Source organism: Lathyrus oleraceus, chromosome 5 (assembly GCF_024323335.1).
Source record: "Lathyrus oleraceus cultivar Zhongwan6 chromosome 5, CAAS_Psat_ZW6_1.0, whole genome shotgun sequence".
Taxonomy (NCBI): domain Eukaryota; kingdom Viridiplantae; phylum Streptophyta; class Magnoliopsida; order Fabales; family Fabaceae; genus Lathyrus; species Lathyrus oleraceus.
The window spans coordinates 106149040-106166132 of record NC_066583.1 but is presented as its reverse complement, the minus strand read 5'-3'; the positions used below and the strand labels follow the sequence as shown (position 1 = coordinate 106166132).

The window sequence follows — 17093 nt, the reverse complement described above, 5'->3', positions numbered from 1 at the left end:
AGATGCGGCTGAATGATCTTCTCTTCGTGCTCAAGGAGACGGGTGATCTCATCAGGAATCTCTTCAACGTCATCTTCCTCTGCCTCAAATACAGGGAATTCAAAATTGGGAGATGGCGTTGGATCATTATGTTCAATGGGTTTTAGGATCAACCTGCATAATGATTTTGGTTAAGAAAAACTTCAGAATTTAAGCAAGCAAATCATTATGCAGATGAAAAATGTTGCTTTTATAGCTTTTATTTTTGTTTTTATGGTTTTTTGTGATCACTGATTTCATAAAGAAAAGCAAAAAGTGAAAACAAAGGAAAAACAAATGTTTAACAATGCAAAAATTGAATGAAAACATCATTGTATATATGCTTTGCCAACAATGTCATCACTTCTCCTTTTGGCATGGGAGAAGGGTTTTAAACAAAAGTGAACAATTTACTCTGATCTATGGATAACTGTAGGAACATCTACAGCGACCCAATTGTGGCAGACACCACCAGGAATAACAAAATTGTTCAGATCTTCTGCGTCTTCTTCTTCAATGATAGCAGCAACTTCCTCTTCTGCAGGTTGATCAGCATGGATGAATCCTCCACTTGTGAACAGACCTTGCTCGTTGCATGCCCCAGAACCATAGCCAATGCCAGCCCGGGATCGGTTATCTTCAAGTTCAAGCACTTTCCCTAATCCAGCAACTGCACCACATTCAATGGCCAGCTTAGCATCACGGTAGGAAGTGAATGAAGGAGACTTCTTCTCGATTGGTTTATCAATAGATAAAGCTTGGAACTGAGTTCCAACTTCATCCTCTGCGTCAATATACGAGAAAGAAGACAGGTTACTGACCAAGAGAGCTTTTTCTCCCCCTACTACGACCAGTTTCTTGTTTTTGACAAACTTCAGCTTTTGGTGTAGGGTGGATGTCACGGCGCCAGCCTCGTGAATCCATGGTCTGCCTAAGAGACAGCTGTATGATGGGTGGATATCCATTACTTGGAAAGTGATTTGGAAATCACTTGGTCCTATCTTGATTGGGAGGTCAACTTCCCCAATCACGGTCTTGCGCGACCCATCAAAAGCTTTTACAACAACCCCACTCTGCCTCATAGGAGGACCTTGATATGACAGACGAGAGAGTGTGGATTTTGGCAATACATTAAGGGACGATCCAGTGTCCACCAACACATTGGACATTGCATCAGATTTGCAGTTCATAGAGATGTGTAAGGCCATGTTGTGGTCTCTTCCCTCCTCAGGGAGATCAGCGTCACAAAAGCTCAAAGTGTTGCAGGCAGTAATGTTTGCAACAATGCTATCAAATTGTTCCAGGGTGACGTCATGATCGACATACGCCAAGTCCAAGACCTTCTGCAGAGACTCCCTATGAGGCTCTGAATTCAGCAATAGAGAAAGAATGGAAATCTTGGAGGGCGTGTGTAGAAGCTGGTCTACAATATTGTACTCACTCTTTCTGATGAGCCTCAGCATCTCATCAGATTCTTCATCAACAGTGCCGCTTGGGCCAACTACAGTAGCAGGAGTTTGTACGGAGGAGGAGGGCTGGGCAACAGCAGGTGCCGGATTCCGAACATTCACAGCATTCCCTACAGGGTGCACAACAGTGTCAGAAGCGGTAGCCTTTGCTGGTGCAGAAAAGACGCGACCACTGCGGGTCAACCCACTAACATCAGCGATAGTGGTCACGGAAGTAGACGGCAGAGGTACTTCGACTCCATCCTGGACAGCAACAGGATTGTATCTGAAAGGTACAGCCTTATCGGATGAATACGGCACAGGGCCGGCCGGCTTGATGATCAAGGCAGGGGAAGCCTTTGGTTTGTTGCTATTGTAGCGAATAACAACAGGCTCAGGCAATTTGAACACCGGGGAGATGACACTCACTTCGGGCTCAACAACATCAACATTGCGATTCTGGAGAATCTCAATGGTACCCTCATTCAACAGCACTTGAAGTTCCTTACGAACTTGGTCACAACCCAAGCGATTGACCGAGCAAACGCGGCACTTATCGTGGTTATGCTCCAAATAACTGTGCTGACACAGCATCTTATGTAAATCAACCAACGACCGCCGGATATGGCTGACGTACTTAACCTTGTACTTCCCAAGGTCCTCCTGGATCATATTCACAGATTTCCCATGCGAAGGCAATGGGTTCCTGGTGACATTCGGGTTGGAGTCTTCGAAACTCAGAATTCCGCTTCTCATAAGGTCTTGAACCTTAGTCTTCAGCTGAAAACAATTTTCAATATCATGGCCCGGAGCGCCAGAGTGATATACACAGTGCTGGTCTGGTTTATACCACCACTGAGGGTTGACCGGTATAGCTGGAGGATCTCTCGGAGAAACCAACTTCCGCTCTATCAGAGAGGGATATAACTCCGCATACGACATAGGAATCGGATCAAAGCTGATCTTCTTCCTTTCGTAACCCATGTTCGCTTGATTACTCGTACTCCCACGAGGCTGGTAAGCCTGTTGCTGTGGACGAGCTTGTTGTTGATACTGGGGTTGTTGATATTGTTGCTGATGTTGGTACTGTTGAGGTTGATATTGCTGACGTTGAGGAGTGTTGTCCTTGAGAACAGGTGCTACGTGAGCCACCTGGTGCTGATGACCGGAATGTCGTGCAGGCTTCCTCTGAACAGAGGGTCTTCTTTGCTTTGGCTGAGACTGCACAGCATGCGCTTCACCTTCTTTCCTCTTAAACGCTCCATATCGCTTAGAGGAAGAACCATCGTCTTTAGCCAACCGTCCTTCACGGACACCTTCTTCGAGACGCATCCCCATGTTCACCATTTCGGTGAAATCAGAGGGAGCGCTCGCCACCATTCGTTCATAATAAAATGAACCAAGAGTTTTCAGAAAAATCTTGGTCATCTCTTTCTCTTCCAACGGTGGAGTTATTTGAGCTGCCAGCTCACGCCATCTCTGGGCGTACTCCTTGAACGACTCTTTGTCCTTTTGGGACATGGCCCTGAGTTGATCTCGGTCAGGCGCCATATCAACATTGTATTTGTATTGCTTGACGAAAGCTTCGCCAAGGTCGTTGAAAGACCGGATGTTGACGCTGTCCAAGCTCATGTACCACCTGAGCGCGGCACCAGACAAACTGTCTTGGAAATAATGGATCAAGAGTTGATCATTATCAGTTTGTGTTGACATTTTCCTGGCGTACATGACCAGGTGAGCTAGTGGACAGGTGTTCCCTTTATATTTTTCAAAGTCTGGGACCTTGAATTTGATTGGTATCTTCACACCGGGAACTAGGCAGAGTTCGGCTGCAGACTTGCCGAAGAGATCTTTGCCACGGAGAGTCCTCAATTCCTTTCTCAGCTCAAGGAATTGATCGTTCATTGCATCCATTTTCTCGTGAACATCTGAGCCTTCAGAAGCTTCAGAGTGATAGATGGTGTCGTCTACCCTAGGCATGGTATGCACGACAGGAGGAACGGGAATAGGGACCGGGCTAGATGCCGGCATTTGAGCAAAGGTAGGAGCTGGCAGATCAGGCATGAAGCCTGGAGGCATCCCCCAAGGAAAACCGGGAGGCATGGCATTTGGCTGCTGGGCGCTGACAGGCACTGTTGACGTAGCTACCTCTGAAATAACAGTCCGCTGAACCGGAGTTGCTGGCTGTTGAGCAGGCTGATTCTGAGCAGCAAGGAGTTGCTCCATCAATGCGCCAAGTCTGGCGACCTCATCTCTCAGACTCTGGTTCTCTTGTTCCAACTGCTCCATGATTCTGGCAGAGTTGACTCTTGTATAATACCGGTGAGTCAGCTTGTCTTCAAAATAAATGAAGAACACAGGGTTAGGAACAGAAGACCAGAACCCAAAGGAGTACCTGCTTATGCAAGAATGATGCATGAAATGCTTGTGCAAATGCTTTGTTTTCAAGGAACCCTCAGGGTATTTTTGCAATATTTTGAATATTTAAACATTTTAATTGCTCATGGAAAATATTTTCATTCAAAATATTAAGACAAAGAAGTACAGCATTCTTTTAATTCAATTATTACAAAGAGAAAAGGTAAATGACATCCTATGGATCCCTATTAGCTCGGGATGCTGGAAGACGAGAAGTGCACAACTTCTTGATCTCTCTCTCATAGGCGGCCTCCATATCAGCTTTCTTCTTAGCAAGTTGATCATACTTCCTTTTCCAGAATTTGGAAGACTGAGGAAGCAGAGAAGTCCAAGCGTCGTTCGGATCGTCGATCACTCGGTGCTCGAGAAATTCAATCATAGCATCCTTCTCCTTAAGCTGCTGCAGCAATTCCTCTCTTTCACGGATCCAAGCACGCGAAAGGTCTTCTTCTCTCAACTCCTCTACACGTTGGGTAGGGAGGGTTGAAGGCCCAGCCACATCCAACGGTGTAGGTCTTGGATGATCATATGGCATCAGGTAGGTAGCAGCCCTCTGTCTGACCCAAGAGGTGTATGGCTCCAAAGCAATGCAGTTCTTTGGACCCAACTCGTTCATACCTTTCTTGCGGATATTGCGCCAAGCGCGGACAAATCTGGCTTTCAGGCCTTGGGGATCTTTACCCTCCTGAAAGAATACACCTTCTAACAGAATGTTATGGGGTTTATCCTTTAGGGGGAACCCAAGCTGACGACGTGCAAGCGTAGGGTTGTAGCTGATCCCACCACATGTACCAAGAAGAGGCACATTGGGGAATTCACCACAAGAATTGATGATCTGAACGGTATCATACACGCGATCATACCAGGTGATATCATCATTGGTGAGAGACATGAGTCTCTGAGACCAACGTAGACATCCCTTGTTCTCCTTGAAAGCGACTGTCTGCGGCAAGTGCGAAATAAACCATTTGTACAGCAGGGGTAAACAGCAGACAATGACTCCTCCATTCTTCATATTCCTCAAATGCATGGAGACATACGCATCACCCAACAAGGTCGGAACTGGATTAAGAACTGAGAAGATCCTAATGGCATTCATGTCTACGAACTTGTCAAAGTTGGGGAATAACACCAATCCATAGATGAGCAGAACAAATAGAGCCTCAAAGGCATCCTCACTCATGGCCTTCCCATAAAAGGTAGCTTGGGCAATGAGGAACTCGGAAGGAAAACCCTGAATTCCGCCTTTGGTAGTCAGATTAGCTCTAATCAGATCTTCATCTATGTGCAACAAGCTGGAAATCTCTCGAGCAGATAGAATATCCTCTAAGCCACTGAACGGCACTTGATCCAGAATAGGAATCCCAATAAGATGAGAATATTCCTCCAAAGTTGGCAACAACTGGAAGTCCGGAAATAAGAAGCAATGATAGAGCGGATCGTAGAACTGAGCAAGAGTACTCATCAATCCCTCATCCACTTGAGTAGTTAACAGCGGCAGAAGTTTCCCATAGCGAGCCTTGAAACCCAAGGGATCTAATACATACGATGTCAGATTCCTTAACTCTTTTACATCGGGTTGCTTAAAGCTGTACTTCTTTGTATGCCTTTTCGGTCTTTCCATGTCTGAAAATTTTGCAAATAAACCCTTTTAAGTTCCTTGAAATTTTCTCTTTTGATGACATGAATGCGGATGAATGCGTGAATGTATGAATGCAACAAACACACTCAAGGATCAAGCAAAGCACACCAAACAAAGGTCGTGGGAAAGCTCTATGTATCCCTAATATCAATCATCCATTTTGGTGGATTTAGGTTTTCACCTTATCGACACCCAAGTTCCATTGATATTAACGGTACATGAACCGGTTCAAACATTCCTAATATCAACCAGCCGCTTTGATGGATTTTAGGTTTTACACCTGATCCGGGATCCATTGATATTAACAATGTTTGAACGACTCAACCACGAATCACGGGTTTGTTGAGAGTCACGAGCATGGAGTCTCGGTTAAGAACCACCCAAAGGGAATGTACTAGGGTTTAAACCTGCCAGACATGTTCTATCAGAGGTTCCCATAATCATCGTTCCATCTTTCGAATATTATCGGAGGAACGAATACTCGTATTCCAAGAATATTCTCAAGAGAAACTCTTATGAGTGTAGTATCGCGTAACAATCGTATCAGAACTGACATCTGAACGACCTCCGCACTACGGTCCTAAAAATAGGCCAAGATGGGTTTGGTAAACTACGGTCCTTGGCTTCTGCGGAACATGATTGAAAGAATAATGCCTAACCACAAATAACTTGTGTGACATTATTAATTCAACATGACCTCCACCAAGTGAATGGACTCGCAAGTCAACTGGCTAAGGAATACTCCACACCAGTCAACAAGACTATGCCATTCTCCTATCCTAGAGAGCACTCGAGTTCGGGTATAGAACTCATCTCACAGATCACCAAAGCAAACAGCATATGTATATCAAGCAATTCACACATTACAATCAATACAGTGATCCCAAATTGTACAAAAATATGTCAAATGACAAATAATAATATAGCACAACAAGGGTGAAAAGTAGGCAATACCACCAAGGGTTCTGGTGAGGTCTCCCCAGCAGAGTCGCCACTTTTCTGTAGCGGTGTATTCGTCGCTATATGATCTATCGATTAAATCATAAGCTATGAGATACAATGAAATTTTCGAGTCGCCACCGCACTTTTATTTATCCAAAGGATTGGCTAAAAAGCGAACAAAAGCCTAAGAAGTTTTACACGTAGAAAACTAATAAAAAGATCAGAGATTCTGGGTAAGGGGTAAATTACGCAATGGGAAGGTGTTAGGCACCCACTACGTCCTAGGTACTCCTAGGGAGCCCTTTTCACACTTGTTGTAAAATATTGTTATTTATTATGACATAAAGATTGTGCAAACATGATTGGGATGATGAGAAAAGAATATACATTTTTTATTGGGTTTGAACGGATGAATCCGCTGCCTACGTACCTTCCATCAAAGGTAAGGATCAAAACGCCGTAGTTCGGCTAAAAGATTTCCAAAAGTGGGTGGATTCAGTTTTAAACACAAGCACTGAGGCTTTTCATTATCAATGGGAGAACACTCGACCAAGAACAACATCCACCATGCGAGGATAGCTTCGACGCACTAGAGGGGTTAACCCTGTTTTCAGTACGGAAGTCTTACTGTCGACTCACTAAGGATAGGCAAGATTTACATCAACCACAATGATAATTGAAACCTATGGCTAATGCATGAAAAGATTAACAATGGACAGAGCCAAAACAAGTGAATGAGTGAAGTTAATTGATTGTGATTATGAAAATGGAGTCAAAGTATGATTAAGATTAATTCAAAAGAAGTATTATGAAATGAGTTTGAAAAAAAGTCAAGGACTTGAGTCCAGGTTTTTAGTTAGAAAAGCGTGGAGATGTTTGCACAACACTTATGTCAAGTTTGAAAAGGAAAGTGTGAAAAGGTTTAGGACATAATGAATGATGAATGGATGAAGATGGAAAGTAAAACTCCTTAGAAGGTTCACTTCTTGAAATCATATAGCGGATGATTCAAGTGTGTCCTTTGGAATAGCAATAAGTAGTAATAACAAACAAACAAGCAAGAAAGCGGATATCGGATGCCAATCACTGGTCTTATACCAATCTCCTAGAACAGAACGGGATATCAGAAGCCACTCTATGGACTTACACTAATCTCCACATGCAAAGAAATAAAAGCGGATACCGGATACCAATAGATGGATTTACACCAGTCTCCTAAAACAGAAATGGATATCAGAAGCCACTCAATGGACTTACACTAATCTCCTCACAAGAAAAACAAAGATGAGAAATGGAAGTTAACTGCCAATCTGTCTGGACTTAGGTTAACTCCACAGATGCTCATAGGAAAACCAATGCCACATTACAGGGACTTACAATGGATCCTCACATACAAGAACAAAAGCAACAATATGATCACAGGAATGCAAATGCCAACTTACAGGGACTTATAATTGCAACCTCTCATACAAACAGATAAAACAAACTATGATCACAGGAAAGCAGATGCCAACTTACAGGGACTTATAACTGCAACCTCACATAAACAAACAAACCAAATTGTGATCACAGGAAAACAGATGCCAACTTACAGGGACTTATAACTGCAACCTCACATAAACAAACAAACCAAATTGTGATCACAGGAAAACAGATGCCATCTTACAGGGACTTATAACTGTACCCTCACATACAAACAAACAAGGCAACAGAAGATATGAGTGACCAATGAGGTCTTACACTCTATCCTTCCATATCATAGGAGCAAATGCCAAAGCAATGGACTTACAATTGTCCTCAATGGGCAATCAACAATGATAGCATCACAAAGACAAATGAAATGATCATGCATAGATGAGCAATTAATGATGATGAGTGCACAAAGCATGAAAGCAAACATGTGTATATGAGGCAATCAATCAATCAATCAATATCAAACAGCACACTCTATAGCCAAACAAGGGGGCTCACACAAGAGGGTTAGGCACTGAGGCCAACTGTAATAGGGTAAAGAGTTGCTCTTAACCTTGCCATTGAGAGGCTAAGGTGAAGCAGATGAATAGGAGATGAGGGGTGTGCCTCATTGCTTCTATCCCTGATCAGGGAGAGCATATAAGAAAGTGTGGGAGCTCAGAAAGATGGAGCTCTTTCCACATTATTGACTCTATAGATCTTGGGTATTTATCTCAATGCTTCAACCATGTAATGGGAGCAAAGAGAGGACACACTGAATAGTGGGGGATAGATTACTTATCCCTACCTTCCACCAATTGCCTTACTTGAAGGACTTTTCCTGCTTGGGACAATTTTAAACACACACAAGCATTGCCTCTTAAGGAGGACTTCAGACAGTTTGCCCGGTCAAATAACAGACCGGGTCTCCAGACTACATGAAGAAGAAGTAATTATACCTCAAAGCAAATGCTAAATAGCAAAGCAAGCAAGTTCAAAGAACTTAAGCAACTAAAGTACCTGAAAAAAGTCAAACCAATTAGTAAACAGTTCAACAGTCTAAATCAAAAGGAATGGATAAACAGTCCACACAGAGGGACCAAGGTGCATAGCACAAGACTCAAGTCACATGAGTCCACCTACAAAACAAGGGTTAGCACATGATATATAATCAAACTCAATCCAATTTGAATGATCATTGAGGCATTGGTGCTTAACCTGAAACATTAACTCAATTGTAAGCTCAAAAGACCACTAGGACTAGCCTAGGGTCAAAGATGAAAGAAAAAGTCAAAACAGCAAGGAAAAGTCAACCAAAGTCAAAGGTCAAACATTTAAGAAGCTACTTCAATTGGATTCACAATCACATCATGCATCATTATCATTTCATACACAAAAGAATGCAAAGCATGGCAAAGGAAAGCATATAGAAGTCAACAGCAAGACTTCATTCAAAAGTCAACCCAAACAATCTCAAAAATTATCAAATAAATCACATTCAATCCTAACATCTAGCATGGCAAGCATGTCAAATTTCATGGCATTTGGATGAGAGGAAGGTAGTCAATTAAAATCAAGAAGTCAAACCAAATTCAAGCATGCACAATGAAAGTCAACAAACATGGGTCAACTTCAAAAAATCATATCAAATTGAAAACAGATGAGAAATGAATGAGATTAACACCAATGCAAAGCTCAAGATGTCTAGTATGCACATATGAAATTTCATGGTCGTACAATATGATGTGAGAATTTCATAAAGGATTTGGCAACATGTATCACATAAAGTCAACCATTGACTAGGCAGGGAAGAAAATTCTCACATAAATGGAAAACAGCACAATTAATTCCAAGAAAATTCATACACAAACTAGACATGTAAGAGATCATTCATGCAAAATTTGGGGTCATTTGGATGTAAGGAAGCATGTGAACAAAAATTGGGAAAATGCATATCATTCATGTAGCACCAAATGCAACACCTCACTTCAAAAATTTGTAACTCACAAACCACATATGAGAAATGCATAAACTCTATATCAAAACAAAGATGAATGTGTCTAGTTTCACCACAAAAAGTTTCAGGGGCAATGGATACATCATGAGTATTTCATAAAAGGAATGGCATAAGGTGTCAAATGAGCATACATGTTAAGAAACCAATTACCATTTAAAATCCAGCCAATGAAAAATTAATTAAAAATCATAATCAAATACTAGACATCCATGTGAAGATTATGCAAAAATTTTCATGATTTTTGGAGTTAATTTGAGAGAGAAATGAATTTTGCAAGTTGGATGAATAATTGGAGCAAGCATGATCAAATAACATGGTTTTAGTGGGTCAACAATGGTCAGCGTGGCAATTATGTAAATAGGCGCCTCACTAATTGAAACTGTGCGTTTTGGCAAGGAAAATGGAATGTTCTCATTGGCTGTTGCCAATGGAACAGTAAATTGGCCAATGGAGCCTCATGTTTTCTGGTTTTAGAAACCCTTAGGGTTTATGCAGCCATGGCACATGTAATCAACAGCAAAAATGGATTCAAAACAAATGGTACAGTCCAAATGGCAACACAGTCAAAATGCTCATGCAACATACAGCAATCAACAGCCAATCATGTTCAACATTTCTAGGCAGCCTTAGGGTTTTAAAAAAAAAACAGCAACAGGGTTTTAGCAGCAACATCATGTGTTCATCAACATCAAAAATGGACTTCCAACAAACATCACATAAGCAGCAACATGTAACATGACAATCATGCAAAATCAAGCAGCCACGACCAAACACAACAGACACAAACCATGTGGATTTTCTGGATAGATTAAGACAGCAAAAAAGCAGGGCATTCATCATCATTAAGCAAAATTCGACCAAGAACAAAATTCCCAGAAACAACAAACAAGCATGGCAATACACTCAGTAAACATTGCACATACATAATCCATGATCTATTTTCATCAAAGCACATAAACAAACAAGATTCGAGCAAAAACACACATGAACACTAAACTGCAGATCAGCATATCTTCACCAATATCTAACCATTTTCAAAAACTTACAGCTCACAACAATCAGCAAAGAAGGAACTACATGATACATGGCATGATTTGGAAAAACAAAGGATTCGAAAAACTTACTTGATTTGGAGAAATTCGAGGTGCAGTGTTGTTTTGGTGGGTTTAAGCTCAAACAGATGCAAATAATGGTTGATAGTGATGAATGCTTGAAGAAAATCAGTTCAGACTTGCTTGGTTCCACTCTAAATCCAAACTGCCATTGAAGGGTTTCTTTGAAAGCAGAACATGATGAAAGCTGTGCAGAGGATGTTTTATGCTTGAAAGAACTTCCAAATGTTGTCTAAATCATGGAACAGCCAAGGGTGCTCGAGTTTCTTTGAGACCTTTGAGCAGAAATCCAAGTCGAGCCAATATGCAAGAAAGAGAGAATGTCTGTTTTTTGAACTTGGTGGCTGTGATTCTAGGGTTGTGAATTGCAGAAAATGAGCTTTTATATTTCTGTTTTACATTAGCTTAACAGATGCTAATCATGTTTAAGCTACTTGAACCAATTTGCAATTTGCTAAGTTAAACCAAATGGACATGGAGGGTGTGAAATCTGCACGGATTTGGGCTTGGAAAGGCTGCAAACAGACCATCCAATTTGCTGTTTTTGGTCTGTACATAAATTGTTGTCCTTGTTTTGCTTGTTTCAAACCATTTGCTAAAATTGCCAAGTTTGCACTTTGGCCAAAATTGTGGTATGGTGATGGAATGGGCATGAATTTAAGCTTGGAGCAAGTTTCAAATAACATATGAAGCAAATCCCAATTGGCCAAATGGAGAAAAAACCAATAATTCAAAAAGTCAACTTTGGGTCAAACTTGATTTTTAATGAAATAGGTCAAAAAATGCCATTTTGAATGGTAGGGTTTTGGTTCATGAAGTTTATATTTTTGGAAAGAGGAGGAAAAATGTGGTTTGTAGGAAAAAACCCCACCAAATTTGGCCTTATGGTTCATGAGTTATGGCTCTTTGAAGTTCAAAAATTGGTGAAAATGAATTGATCATATCTTGACAACCACACATGGGATTTGGGTGTTCTTGGACTTTTTGAAAATGGGAGAACAAGATCTTCAACTTTCATGTTGGGCAAAAATTCATTTGAAGCTTGTATCATGATGTAAGTTTAAGATCAAGAAGTTTCCATTTTTGGCAGTTGAAATTACAGGTCCACTTTCTATTTCTGGAAAATTTCTGATTTGACTTGATTTTCTTCCATGATGAGGTTTGACATGATAGATGAGGCTTGTACAAGCATGAATGAGCTCCTTCAAATCAATTCTATCCATCAAATCATTGATTAAATCAACAGTTGACCAAGTTTGACTTTTCTAGGGTTTTGGATAACTGGACCACTTCTGATGAATTCCAAACCCTAATTCCTTGAGACCTTGACTTCAAATGATGTCATAAGATGTATGAACTCTTGATTATTGATCATGGTGCCCAAATTCTGCAAGAATGGCCACCATCCATTACTTTGACTGACTGTTGACTGTCTTTGACCTAATTGCTGATGATTGCTTCAACTGCAAGCAACAAGGTTAGACTGACAATATTTTTGTACTTTTGAATGATAAACACATGAAAGCAAAGATATACAAAGGCACAGCATGCTTGGTGATCAAGAAACAACCCACAAGGCAATCTACCCACTAGGAGGGGAAGCTAGGGCATGCAGTGATCCTTGAGGCCATGATATGATATGTTATGGGCCATGAGGGATCTTAGGGCCCAAAATTGGGGTCTTACACATTGATGCAGAAGCTTTTGTATCAACACATAACTCTGTTTTGATCTTGCATTTTGCCTCTAAACATCAAATATGACTTGCCTGAACTGGTTTTGCACTGTTGCATTGTCAATTGGAGAAGGTCATTTTTGGACTTTCACTTAAAATGCAATTAACACTAACTTCACTCATTTTTGATAATTGTGATTAAGAGGTGGATTAAGAAGTTGGTATTTAACCTTAATCATAACAGAAATGCAAAGAGATCACATTCACCAAGATCTGTAACTGAATTTCACCAAAACCTCTCAAATTCTCAAAAATCTTCATCACTTTTTTTTCAAGAATTCTTCATCGAATATTCATCAATTGGCACGATTCTTCTTGGATCCATGCTCCACATACCTTGTTGAAGATCTGTCTCGCAAAATTCATGCCAAAAACTCCAAGAATTCCAACTGTCATGCTTATGCTCATCAATGGAGTTTTCATCATTCTTGCAATTGGAACGTCCTTGAGCTAAAGAACTTCTTCCTATCATCTTCCTATACATCAATCATCATCTGTTTTTGGTTTTTTCGCCTTGAAACATCCAGATCGTGGACTGCAATCTCCAAGAGGTAGAGTTTCGAAAATCTCCATTTCATGAATTGTGATATGCGTTTTAAAGATCATTCGATGTAGGTTAACATGCTGTTTATGGTTTGTGAATTGATTGAGTGTGGAGAGAGATATCTGAGTTTGAATGTTTGAATGTGATTCTTTTTTCACTCGATCCCGTTGCCATGCTTAGAACTAGGAAAAACTAATGACATATCCATGATCCTGATTGAAAGACGGTTACGATGATGTGCGGCTTGTTCATTTTTGTTGAAAAGTTTTCTTCGCCATTTTCTGGAAATTCATGTGTGTTCTTGGCGAAGAACATCTTCCAGCTCGCGTTTGATCCATATGCTTTGGCTTTCTGTTTGAAATTCATGTTTCCCGCCGTGCTTCAACCAATAGGAAAGCGCCACTGCTCTAATTGAAACGGCGCCGTTTTGGCCGAGTTGTTTAATATTACAAGTTTGCCATTATATGAATTTAATTCCAATTATTTCATTTTCTTTTTCTTATTTTATTTCAATTTCATCCATGATCTTGTAAAATTCATAACTCACGCATTTCTTATCCAATCTTGGTGAGATTTTTTCCATGATACTCCTGATGATGTGAAGAATTTAATCATGATTTTTGTGGAATTTTTGCACGTGTAGAAAATTAATTGGATTAGGGATTGATTTAATGTGTTCATTCTGTACATGCTTTGCCAAATCTCTCATGAAATGATGATGCCTCCAAATAAATGATTGAAATTTTTTGTGCTCATTCCGGACATGTTGATGGTGATTTATATGTAAAGTTTGTGATTTTTGGATACTTGTGGAGTGAGATATGATTTTTTGAACTTAGGTGTGACAATTTGTGTCACACCTAGCTAGGTCAACTTTCTGAATTTATTTGCATGACCTATGATTGTTGGATTGAATTGAAATTTTGCATGGATGATTATTGATATGTTTAAATGTTATGTGAATTTTTCTGGATTTTTCTATGGCATTTTCAATTTGATTGATATTTTTCTTCTCTGATGGTTCATTATGCAACCTTATGTGACACATGTTTGTATATCTTGTGTGAAATTCTCATCTGGTTTTGGATGAATGTGAAATTTGGTGTGCTGGTTGTAGACACATTATAGAACATCACTGTTTTGGTCCCATTCATTTCTTAATTGTTCTCACTCTGTTATGAATTTTTGAAGTGAATGCATGTGTTGATACCTTGAATTGGCTTGAATAATTGTGTCTGGATTTCTTGATTTTCATTGGCCTAGTTCCTTTTGTCCAATTGAGCTGAAAATTGACATGCTATACCTTGAATATGTCCTGTTTAGGTGTGATTTATTTGAGGATTTTTGGAGTTGTTTTGGTATGCTTTTTATTGAATTCATTCTGTTTGGATATTGGATGTTGCATTTGACCTAGTTTGTGATGTTTTGGTCATGAAATGAATATGGTGAATGATATGAGCATGGGACCAATTGCATTGGCTTTCTATTTGTGTTAATTTGATTTTGGTTGAGAATTACTTGCTGTTTAGATTTTTTTCTCCCTTTTGGACCCTAGGCTTGGCCTAGTGGTCTAGTTTCTCACATTTGGTGTGGATTTTCAGGATGAAATGCATAATGCTCAAGGAGAATGCTTCAAGTCAATTAAATTGAGATTGTTGGTTGTTGTAAACTAACATGTCTTTGTTTTTTAGGGAGTGAAGCTTGAGCTTGAGCTTATAGCTTGCATTTGTGTGCATTGACTTGTGTTGTCTGTATAAATTAACATTTGCTGTTTACTGTTTGTCTGTCTGAGTACTGATGATACTTGATTGATTTCAGGTACATTTAGTCGCTTACAGTTCTTTAAGAACTTGCTTGCTGCTGCTTGGTTTTTAAACCACTTGAGGTAGGACTTCTAATCTTCATGTAGTCTGGAAGACCTGGCCTGTTACTTGGCCAGGCAACTGTCTGAAGTCCTCCTTAAGAGGCGATGTTTGTGGTTGTTTACATTTGTGCCAAAGCAGGTAAAGACCTCTATGAGGCAATTGGTGGATCAAAGGGATATGCAATCTATCCCCCACTATTCCGTGGAGTCGTCCCTCTGCTCACACGGCTGTGTGTTGATGCATTGGGACACAAACCCAAGATCTTGTACAATGTACAGTTGTGTCAGAGTCTCGAGTGTAGAAGGGTTCCCACATTCTGGACCCACGCTCCTTTGTCTGAAGCTCTCCTTGACCAGGGATAAGAGCTGTGAAGTCTCATCTTCACTCACCTTTCATCAGCTTCACCTTAGCCCCTCAATGGCAAGGTTAAGAGCTAACCTTACCCCGATACAGAGGCTTGTTTGTTGAGGTTGATATGACCCCTCGACTAAGGCCTAGCCCTGATGTTTGAGCCCCTTGTTGGTGTGTTTATTTCATGCTGTATATGTTTGTGTGGTGTGATTGTATCCCCTAGGTTTGCTAGACTCCGCGTAGTCTCGTTTGCATGTCAATTAAGGTAGCACGGTTCCTTCGTATAGGACTTCCTTTCTTGCTTGAGCTTTCCTAAAACACAAACAAACATTATCCCCTCTTAAGGATACGTTAACTCCTTCTACTACAGGTGAGTAAGTCTCCAAAGGTCGAGCATCCGGTAGATTGTGTAGTGACGTTGTCCACTTAAAAAACACAAACCAACAGGAATAGTTTAGCCGAACTACGGCAACTCTGATTCTCATGTCCAGATGAGATACGTAGGCACGAGATGTGATGTCTTGTCGAGTTTGACTAACAACTAACACTAATTCTTTTCTCTCGCCCTCGTTGCGATTGAGACCTTCCCTTTCTCTTGCCCTAGTTGCAATCGAGACCCTTCTTCTTCCTGTGTTGGTTCGGATGCTGATGTAAGTCCAGTGATTGGCATTCAGGCTCCACGTTTGCCTTCTTGTGTGTGTTTTGGTTCAGATGCTGATGTGAGTCCGGTGATTGGCGTTCAGGCTCCATGCTTGCCTTTGCCTGCATTTGTTTGTCTGCGTGTTAGCCGAGCTACGAATGCTCTGATTCTCCTTCGTCCAAAGGAGATACGTATGCATAGGATGCGATATCCTAGCGAGCATGTGTTTTCCCCAGTTCGAACTACTTTGACTCTGATGTCTATGCTTGATAGACTAAGTAGGCCCAGGATGCGATATCCTGCCGAGTCAGTCTTGTCTGTTTTCTTGTGTCTCTTTCAGCCTGTGTGGATGATTATTTGAGCAGTGTTTTAGCAACCATTTTCCCTTCCTATTGTGCGTGGATCCCGTCGAGTACGACGGATGCGTAGGGGTGCTAATACCTTCCCTTCGCATAACCGACTCCCGATCCCATTCTCTTTGGTCGCGAGACCATGCTTTTTCCAGGTTTACTCTGAGCGTTTCCTTTCCCTCTTTTGGGATAAATAACGCACGGTGGCGGCTCTGTTGTTCTTGTTTTCCCGCCGGTTTTTCGCGTAATGCGACACCAACTTATAGAGGCTGCTGAGAATTTATGTCGGAATAGTGATGCTATTGGAGATAACACCAAGGAGTCTTCTGAAGCAACTCTGGAAGATATTGCTCATAATTCAAATTCAACTTTCACAGAGCAGAATCAAACAAAGATGCGTTTCAAGTTCCTAATATGAGCCAAGAACAGGATACCGACAGTCATCAATTCAATGATAATATATCACATGCAGTAACAAGCAGACTGAACACCTTTCATACTTCAAGTTTATGGTGATTGTGCGTGGGGAACTCGAGACTTGAGCTACTCAATTGCCTGC

General features: G+C 40.9%; 1 pseudogene; it reads left to right on the top strand.

The window, feature by feature from the left end:
- LOC127079036 (beta-galactosidase-like) overlaps window positions 1-17093 on the top strand; it is a 104428-nt pseudogene that overhangs the window by 34289 nt on the left and 53046 nt on the right.